Source organism: Sorex fumeus, unplaced genomic scaffold (assembly GCF_029834395.1).
Source record: "Sorex fumeus unplaced genomic scaffold, SorFum_2.1 ptg000021l, whole genome shotgun sequence".
NCBI classification, from domain to species: domain Eukaryota; kingdom Metazoa; phylum Chordata; class Mammalia; order Eulipotyphla; family Soricidae; genus Sorex; species Sorex fumeus.
Window position 1 is genome coordinate 16,355,028 of NW_026606078.1, and position 11,017 is coordinate 16,366,044.

General features: G+C 41.5%; 1 pseudogene; it reads left to right on the forward strand.

Moving 5' to 3' along the window:
* Window positions 1-10,560: 10,560 nt before the first annotated feature.
* Window positions 10,561-10,657, forward strand: LOC130023000 (uncharacterized; annotated as a pseudogene).
* The last annotated feature ends 360 nt before the right edge of the window (window positions 10,658-11,017 follow it).

Below are 11,017 nucleotides of genomic sequence, written 5' to 3' on the forward strand. Positions count from 1 at the left end.
ATAAAGGGGAAAAAATGTAAATATAAAGGTAAAGGTAAAGGTAAAGGTAAAGGTAAAGTCCCTCCCGTTGATCGTCGATTTGCTCGAGCGGGCCCAGTAACGTCTCCATTGGAGACTTTGTTGTTACTGTGTTTGGCATTTCGAATACTCTCAGTAGCTTGCCAGGCTCTCCGAGAGGGGCGGAGGAATCGAACTCGGGTCGGCCATGTTGGCCGCTTTTAAGGCGAACGCCCTACCGCTTGTAAATGCACAGGTATCTTATTTGTACAAAACAAACAGTTGTTCTCAGTTTAAAACTGTAGAAGATAAAGAAAAACATATGCTCATTTGCGTCAAAATTTTAGAATTTGAAAGAAAAATTTAAAATTCAAATTACGTGATCAAAAAACAAGTAAAACCAACAAATTCTGGCAATTAATATGATAGGCAAAGTATGAAAGTTTTTAATAAATTAGTGCTGTGAAATAAATCAGTATTTAGCTAGTAAACTTGTATAGAAAAAATAAGCATAAACCATGATCATATAATCTCTATTGGAAGAAGTGTAAATGACTAGTAAACACAAGAGCAATTTCCTTTTTTTAATTTTTTTTTGTTTCATTAGTGAAACACCATGAGGTACAGCTGTAGACTTACAAGTTGTTGTGCTTGGGTTTCAGTAATACAATGATCGGGTACCCATCCCAGCACCAGTGCCCATCCCAGTATCCCTCCCAACCCCCATCCCCATCCCACCGTGCCTCTTTGGTAGGGCACTCCCTTTTGTTCTGTCTCTACCTTTGGGTGCTGTGGTCTGCAGAAGAGACATTGGGTAGCAATCCTGTTCGGTCCTTAGACTACTTTCAGCAGGCATCTCCCTTCCTGGGCAGATCTTCCCAGCACCCTTTATTGGGTGCTCCCTTCTCTATCTGCGCTGCCTTTACCCCTAGAGAATGAAGTTGGCCTCTAAGCCATGGAGTGAACAACCTGATATTTATCACAGCAGTTCTTGGTTGTTAGTCTCTTATTTTGTTACTTTATGTTACCCAGATGAATGCAACCTTTCTATGTCTGTCCCTCTCTTTCTGACTCATTTCGCTTAGCATACTATTTTCCATGTAGTACCACACAAGAGCAATTTTCAAGCTCACTAGTAGACAAAGAGCACAAATTAAAATGAGAAATTAAAATGTCCCCCCAAATTACAAATATTTAAAAATCAGGTAATATCTTTTCCTAAAGATGATCAATATATCCTAGATATATCAAAGAATCTAAGAAAAAGTATGCCATGAATGTATAAAATATATGCAGATAATTTATTTGATTGGACCCCAGACTTAGTATAGGGATTAAAGCATTTACCATGCACACAGTCAACACAAATTATTGGCTGACTCCACCAAGAATGACCCTTTAGCACAGAGTCAGAAGTCCCAAGCACCACATACTATGGCCCAAATACCCCACAAAAACAGAAATATAATTTATCACTTATTACTATAAAATACAAATGTATTATAAAGTCCATTATAAAATGCATTATAATTTTTTAAAATGTATCACAATGTACAGATTTCTATACCACACATATCACTACTTAGACAATGTAAGTAAATACTATTAAAAAACCATCTTCTTGGTCAATAGCAAACTATCTAATAATTTTGGGGGCTTTCAAAAATTATACAGGAATTAGCACCCTTAACCTCTATGTTACTCAAGTATCAGTTATATGTTTTTCTTTTCTTCCTTTTTTGTGGCGAAGGGAGCACACCCAGATGTGCTCCGGGCTCACATTTGACTCTGTATGCAGAGATCACTTCTGGAAGGGTCAGGATTCTGGGGATTGAACTCAGATTCGCTGCATACAAAACCTCTATAAATTGCACTAACTATGTGGCCCATATGTTTCTTTTTAAATAACATTTTAATAAAACATTTTAAATAAATTTTTTAAAAAACATTTTTAATGAAATATTTCATTAAAAAGATTAATGTAGAGAAATACTCTTTTAATGATTAAAGTAAATTTAAAAATTAGAATAATACTTGGTAAAGCATAGGAACACAGCAGAAATATATGATGAAATATATGATGGTATATATCTTATTTGTAAATTTGTAACAGTAACACATTGTCCTTTTCCATTTCAAGGATGAGATGAATCCATAGAGTAGATTCGTTCACTCACAATACTATATTCTCTCCTGGATGCTTTTTAAAACTACTTGCCAATGTGCCTGTTTCTAAACTTTTTGAGTACTATCACTTTACTTAAGTGATAATCACTTAACTTCCCGTTAGTCGTCGATTTGCTCGAGCAGGCGCCAGTCACGTCTCCATTTGTCCCTGTCGCGTGCTAGTGTAGCCCAATGGCATCTCTTCGCTCCGGGAACATGGAGGGCCTCAAACCGATCGTTCATGATCTTGACAAAGAAGTCTGACCATCTGGTAGGTGGGCGGCCACGCGGTCTCTTGACATCCCGTGGAATCCAATCAGTAACAGCTCTAGTCCAACGGTCGTCTTTAAATCTCATTACGTGACCAGCCCATCTGATTTTCGACACCTTGGCATATGAGACAGCATCCCTGATCCTTAATCGTCAACGGATGTCAGAACTCCGGATTCGTTCTCTCATTTGAGTGAAACGTGATATTCCAAGCATAGCTCTTTCTATTCTTCTTTGGGAGACCTGAATGGCGTTCTCATCTTGTTTGCGTAGGGCCCAGGTCTCTGAGGCATATGTTAATGCAGGAAGAACAGTGGAATCAAAGAGATGAGCCCGGAGCCGGAGGTTCTTCGTCCTCTTAGCTATTTCTTCGACGTTCTTGAAGGCATTCCAAGCCGCTCTCTTCCTCCTGCGCAGCTCGGGTGTCAGGTCATTACTCATGTTGACCTCTCGACCTAGGTACACATAGCTGTTGCATTCGGAGATGGTCGTTCCATTGAGAGCGAATGGGGCGTCAGGAACAAGGCTGTTTCTCATAAACATTGTTTTCGTAAGATTCAGCTGTAGTCCTACCTTTCCACACTCACGGTCGAAGTCGGCCAGCATTTGTGCCACTTGGCTGATGTTTGGTGTTATTAAAACAATGTCATCCGCAAAGCGGAGGTGGTGTAGTTGCCGACCATCTATCTTCACTCCCATTCCTTCCCATTCCAGTCGTCGCATGATGTTCTCAAGGGTGGCACTGAAGAGTTTCGGTGAAATGGTATCACCCTGCCGCACCCCTCTCTTGACATCAACGATCACTTCTTTGTAGAATGGTGAGATCCTGGTATTGAATCCGCAATACAGCTCACGGAGGATCCTGATGTATTGGGCTTGAATGCCCTGATTGGCTAGGGCTTCAATGACCGCTTCCGTCTCAACAGAATCAAAGGCCTTCTTTAAATCAATGAACGTTAAGCAGAGCGGCATCTTGAACTCCCGAGAAACCTCAATGAGCTTGGTTACCGTGTGGATATGGTCGATGGTGCTGAATCCTTTGCGGAACCCTGCTTGCTCGCATGGTTGTCCTTCATCTAGTGTTCTGCCAATCCTATTCAGGATGACTCGAGTGAACAGCTTGTAGATGACAGACAATAGGCAGATCGGGCGATAGTTGCCAATGTCATGGATGTCTCCCTTCTTGAACAGTAGTACGGTCCTGCTGGTTTTCCATTGGGACGGAACCTTGCATTCAGACAGGTAGCGAGTGAAGAGTCGAGCCAGTGTATTGATGAGTACTGACGGCAGGTTCTTCAGGTGTTCAGGTCTGACCTTGTCTGGGCCGGGTGCTGTTTGCTTCTTTACCAACGAAATGGCGTGTCGGATTTCGGAAGGGAGAACGTTAGGAATGACATACCCATCCTGTGGAATTTGGTATGTCGGCAAGTGGACATGGCTATCGAAGAGATTTGAGTAGAAGTCATGGATAATCTTCTCCATTGCCATTCTGGAGGATGTGATGGATCCATCAGGACGTCGGAGGGCAGTCATCTTGGTCTTATAGTTGGCAAAGGACAGGCGGGCTTTACGAATACTTTTCCCGGCTTCTGCCGCATCTACCAGTACTTCTGCTGAGTACTATAGCCCTGTTTATAATTGTTAGATCTTTCTCTTGTTTTATTTTTACTTTATGTTCCAATCTTAATGGTATCACCGTCTACTCAGTCAACCTAGCTAAACCCTAAGGTCTCTTCCAATTTCTCCTGCACAAGTCTCTGCTTTCTGACAAAAGGGAGGACCTCAGAATGCTGACATCAATTTAATACCCAGGGCCTCAGGAAATAATGTAGTGCTTATGGAAATTGTCTCACATGCTCTCAATTTGACTCCCAGCACCACCTGATTGCCAGAGTATCAAAGACTGTATAGCCTCAGAGGACCTCTAGCACCATTGACACGTTTTCTGAGAATTGCCGGTGGGGCCCCCACACCTCCTGAGCATTGCTTTAGAGACTCTCTCAGCAACCAAAAAATATATAATGTCAGAGAAACATGTACTTGTCTTAAATAGGTACCCTCGCTTTTGTTGAGTTTCACAAGGAAATATTGCGTGAAAACGTAAATCAAAGATCAGGGGAGACAGTGTAAATCATGTGAGTACAGATCATATATTTGGTGAAATGTGTTAAGATTCAGATGCCCTAGTCTTCGCACCAGGGATATTCCTTCAAAAACACCCCCATTTTACTGGAAGGGTGCTAGAACATTATATGACTGAAACTAAATTATGAGCAACCTTGTAACTGTGTATCTCTCGGTGATTCTAATTATTAAAGTAATTTTTTTAAATGCACCCATCAAAGTTACCTTTTTACCACTAAATGGGAAAGATACTTTCTAATACTTATCCTCACCAAAAGCTCAACAGAGTGTGACGATTGCCAAAAAATGTCCTCCCTTGCATTTTTGTCATGATACTTATTAATACTTAACTCTTCGGTTTTTTCCCTCTTCTCATGCCAAATCTTTACTCTCCCTTGCAAGCTCCTCAAACATTATCCATTCAATATTGTTGCTCTTTGCCACTGCTTCTCTTGCCTTCTTGTCCATGAACTGATTCTAAAACATAACATACCTGCAATTACAGTATTCATGCCAGAGACAAGCATTGATGTATCTTTCGGTTTAGCATTCTTCAAGCTATTGGCACACAGGTGAGTAATATTTTTTTTCCTACTGAGAACACAAAAATAGATATGCTGGTTTTCAAAGTTCTATCAGTAGTCTGAGCTACCAATTAAGGATATATATATTTTAAATTTTTATTGAATATCTGTGAGATAGACCATTACAAACTATTCATAATTTGCTTCCACTCATACAACGATCCAACATGCTTCTCTCCACTAGTGTAAATTTCCCACCACCAATGTCCCTGGTTCCCTACAACATCCCCCAACACCCTACCCCACCCCCAGCCTGTCTCTATGGCAGGCTCTTTAAATTCTTTCTCTCTCCTTTTAATTTTGTGCATTATTGTTCTCATACAGGTACTAAGAGGTCATCATGTTTGTTCAAGGAACTTAGTATTTTTATTGGGGGAGTCACATCCGGCGATGCTCAGGAGTTATTCCTGGCTCTGCTCTCAGGAATTACTCCTGGCGGAGCTCAGGGAACCATATGGGATGCTGATATTCGAACCCGGGTCGGCCGCATGTAAGGCAAACATCCTACCCACTGTGCTATCGCTTCAGCCCCGGAATTTAGTATTTTTATCAGGAAGGTAAGGCTGGAGTTGCTTTGAGGTATGGACATGACTGCTGCGGCTTCCATAAGTACAGGGCAGTGAGGGTGGGCTGCCCATCCTGACTCAGAGAAAGCCTAGAGATTTCAGTCACAAAACCCGCATATCCGAAATTTCAGCTGTTGTATTTCAGTGAAATCCATCCTGAGACGATGTAATGAGACTAGGGCATGGTGGAGATTTTGGTTTGTGGGAGCAAGTGGCTGCCCTGAGTTCTGGTTGCGTGGGCAACAAACTAACCTGCCTCCCTCCGATTTACCCTAGTATGTTCTGCCGTGTGAAGGTCCAAGGTTAACTGTGACTTTTGATCTCTTTCAAGATTTATTTAATGGGTCACTTAAGCAAGACCAATACATTAGCTTGTATAGCTGAGCCAGGGGTGGTTTGTGAACATGACTCCCACATACCTTTTTGGGAGTTTAATTTCTTGGGAAACTTAGTCCTGAGGTGTTGGGATCCAGCCAGAGGCACAGTGGAAATCTGGGGTTATCAGGCAGCATGATGGCACCATTAGACTGTAGATGCACTCACCTCGAGGGTGCAGGTTGACTTCCTGGAGGCACTGCACCCCCAGACTAACAAATATTCATTGAATTAATGAACGAATAATCAACATTTTCAAAATGTGTCACTTTATTGCATTTTAGAAGGGTAACTTCTAACAGGGAAATCATTTTCATGGTATAATCAAGACCTCCAGTTCATTCTTAACATATTTAATAAAAGCTACACATTTTGGAAATTCATACAAAGAAATTCTTTATATTATCTGTCTTCATAATCTACTTGTAAATTACTCAGATAACACCGTTTATACCACTGTTCTTAGCATAGAAATTTACAGATAGAAAGTGTTTAGTAAAATTTCATTTTGGGGGCTGGAGCAATAGCACAGGGGTAGGACGTTTGCCTTGCATGCAACCAAACTAAGTTCGATTCCCAGCATCCCATACGGTCCCTCGAGTACTGCCAGGAATAATTCCTGAGTGCATGAACCAGGAATAACTCCTGAGCATCGCAGGGTGTGACCCAAAAAGAAAAAAATTCATTTTGGCACTTCTGTTGAATATAGTACTGGAAGTACTTGCAATAGGAGTTATATAAAAAAAGATATTAACTGAAGTCATGTAGGAAAAGTAGAAATCAGGCTCTCACTATTCACAGAAGATGTGATACTATATTTAGAGAATTCTACAACCTCTACCAAAAAACTCCTAGAAACAATAGATTTATATGGTAAAGTTGCAGGCTATAAAATGAATACCCAAAAGTCTACGGTTTTCTGTATGCAAATAATGAGAGAGAAGAAAGTGACATGAAGAAAGCAACCCATTCACAATCATGCCTCAGAAAATCAAGTATCTCAGAATCACCTTAACTAAGGAAGTGAAGGACCTATACAACAGAAAATAAGAGGACACGAAGAAATGGAAACATATCTCCTGCTTATGTATTGAGAGAATTAACATTGTCAAAATGACAATACTCCCCAAAGCATTGTACAAATTCAATGTGATCCCTATAAAGATACCCATAATATTCTTCAAAGAAGTTCATCAATCACTCCTGAAATTCATATGGAACAACAAACGCCCAGGAATAGCTAAAGCAATTCTTGGGACAAAGACGATGGGAGGCCTCACCTTCCCCAACCTCAAACTCTACTACAAAGCAATAATAATTAAAACAGCATGGTACTGGAACAAAGGCAGAGCCACCGACCAATGGAACATCATTGAATATACTGACACACATTTTCAAATATATGTTCATCTAATCTTTGATAAGGGAGCAAGAAATGTGAAGTGGAGCAAGAAAGACTTCTTTAACAAACGGTGCTGGAAAAACTGGACTGCTACATGCAATAAAATGGGCTCAAACCTCTACCTAACAGCAAGCAAAATAGTCAGATAAAAATGGGTCAAAGACCTCAACATCAGAACAGAATTCATCAGGTACATTGAAGACAAGGTGGGCAACACCCTCCACGACATTGAAGCTAAAGGTATCTTCAAAGATAACATGCCACTGGCCAAAAAAGTGAAAACAGAGATGAACAAAGGGGACTATCTTAAATTAAGTAGCTTCTGCACCTCAAAAGAAACAGTGACCAGAATACAAAGACAATCTACAGAATGGGAAAGGATATTCACCCAATGCCTATGTAATAAGGGGTTGATATCAACAATATACAAGGCTCTGGTTGAACTCTACAAGAAGAAATCATGCAACCCCATCAGAAAATGGGATGATGAAATGAACAGTAACTTTCTCAAAGAAGATACCAAATGGCCAAAAGGCACATGAAAAATGCTCTTCATCACTAATCATCAGGGAAATGCAGGTACAACCAAGAAAGAGATATCACCTCACACCACTGAAACTGACCCACATCCAAAAGAACAAAAGCTACCGGTGTTGCCGTGGATGTGGGGAAAAAGGGACTCTCCTTCACTGCTGGTGGAAATGCGGACAGGTTCAGCCATTTTGGAAAACAGTATGAACGGTTCTCCGAATACTAGAAATTGAGCTCCCATTTGATCCAGCAATATCACTCCTGGGAATATAGCCTGCAGAGGCAAAAAAGTACAGCCGAAATGACATATGCACTTGTATGTTCATTGCTGCACTATTCACAATAGCCAAAATCTGGGGAAAAAAACCCTAGTGCCCAAGAACAGATGACTTGTTAATGTCACTTTGTTTCATCTACACAGTGGAATACTATGCAGCTGTTAGAAAATAAGAAGTCATGAAATTTGCATAAAGTGGATCAACATAGAAAGTGAAATGAGTCAGAAAGATATGGACAGACATCGAAAGATTGTACTCATCTGTGGAATATAAAGTAACAGAATAAGAGACTAATACCCAAGAATAGAGTGATAAGGACTAGGAGGTTTGCTCCAGGCCTTGGACGCCAACATCACATGCTGGGGGGAAAGGCATCTCAGATAGAGGCCAGAACACCAACTAAAGGGTATTTGGAGGACCCGCTCTGGGTGGGAGATGCATGCCAAAAGTAGACCATAGAGCCATTCTTTCTGCCCCACCAAGATCACGATTTGACCCCCACAAGAGGCTATCCAGCATGACCCCAGCCCCAGAGGCACATGGATCCAATTCGGAACCCAGAGGCTTTTGGCAGAAATGTGACTGAACTATGCATTAAGCTACGGCACCATTCTCCCTCAGGTGGGAAAGGGTATTTGTCGCTTCTGCCTTTCTCCCCCTGGTGGCATGATGCCCACCACCTCAGAGATTATTGGACAGCCAGGTATGAGCTAGGGTGACAGGGCAACTACAGCCTCGTGGGATTGGGGGTGAGGGGTAAAACCAGCCCATTCGTCCTGCCAGCCAAGACCATGAGTTGCCCACCACGAGTGGCTCTCTGGCATGCCATGGCCCCAGAGAACAAAAGAGAATGCCCTGCCACAAAGGCATGTTTGGGGGCATGGTGGGAGGAATACTGGTATCATGCACCAGTTACATCTCCATTCGTCCTAGCCCTGAGATTTTACCAAGTGCCACATTGGACGTTTTTTCACGGTCAGGGAAATGAGATGCTTCATTGTTACTGGGTTTTGGCATATAGAACACACCACGGGTAGCTTGCCAGTCTCTGCCATGTAGGCAAGATACGCTTGGTAACCTGTCATGTTCTCCGAGAAAGAGAACTGGACAATATGAGTTGTTATCTTATCAACAAGATCCAGTCTCTGGATCTTGGCCATTGATGGGATTACATGGCTCCAGAGGCAGTCCGTGGGTGTAACACTTAGCTACTGGAAGATGGGGGATCTGGATGGAGGGGGCCCATTCTTGGTCCGAGCAGTCTTGAATATCTCAGCCCCGGGTCCCGCACACCTGGGTTCCTCTGCCAGTTACTTCATGCATGAGGCTCCTTCAAGTGTGGTGAGAGTGGCCTTAAGCATAACTATGCCTGGTTGCAGAGGTCTTCAGCTGCAAGGTCTCTGCTCGGGGTGGTGAGGGAAACTCAACCCACCCCCTCCAAGGGGCCCCAGTGAGGAAAGCCAGGTGCGGCATCAGGAGACTGCCATTTCAGAGATATTTGGACTTAATTTTTGATCGAAAAGTACACATCATTCAAACAGTTGTATGTGCTTAGTAATAAAATATTACACACATGTTCAATCACCTAAGAAAGCCAATTCTGCTCAGAGAACTAGATTTTTAATTACAGGTCTGTTTTGCCCATGTGGAATGACTGAGAATCACTATGAGTAGATATAAAACTCACTATACACACAAAGATGCACACAGGTTACTTTGAGTCATCTGTGCTGTTAATGTGTCTTGTCCATTAAACTACATTGAGACCCTTTTTCTGTCCTTTACAGGAGCCTCATGAGTCTCACCTTCCCTTCAAGTTGAACTTGTAATAAAGTGGAATGAAATCATCAATATGATTCTCACCTTTTCCTTCAGGAGAAAAATCCTACTTACTTTCAAGGTGGTCAAAGTGCGGACAACGCCATCCACCGTTTTCTGGAGATGTACACGGGACCGAGGTGAGAATAGCAAAAGGCTCCAGTTTAATTTTCTTAATGAAGATTTCAGGGAAGAGCATTAAACAACACTGATTCTCCATCTTCCAAAAGAATTATTTTGCAAAACTGATGCCCTGGGTATGGTAAAAGATAATATTGTAAAAACCATACTTTTCCTTCTGGGACATTAATGTTCTAAATTTATCACTTCAAGCTGCTTTGAAATACCTTCCTAGATTGGGAATCACTGTCTGCCATAGGAGTGAGTAAGGACAACACTCAAAGAAATCAGAAGAGAAAAATAGGGAAAAAAATCAACTCTTATACTCAGTTTGGCAACACATATACTAAAATTGAAATGATACAGAGATTAGCATGATCCTTACACAGAGATGACAGGCCAACTTGTAAAGTGTTCCATATTTTTGTTGCATTAAGAACTAACAGAGCTACTTTAAGCTAAGACAAGCCCCACAAGTACTCCAAATTTCGATATAAAGATAGCAAAAATCCCTATCACAATGATCTCTCTCAATGTCAATGGACTAAATGCACCAATTCAGAGGCACAGGATGGCAGGATGAAATAGAAAACTGAACCCAACATTCTGCTGCCTGCAAAAAATACATCTGAATAATCAAAGCAACCATGGGCTCAAAGTCAAAGGCTGGATAACAATTCTTCAAGAAAAGAACACCTCCAAAAAGCTGCAGTGGCAATACTAGTATCAGACCACATGGACATCAGGCTAAAGGTTATAAGAGACAGTGAAGGTCATTTCTTAATG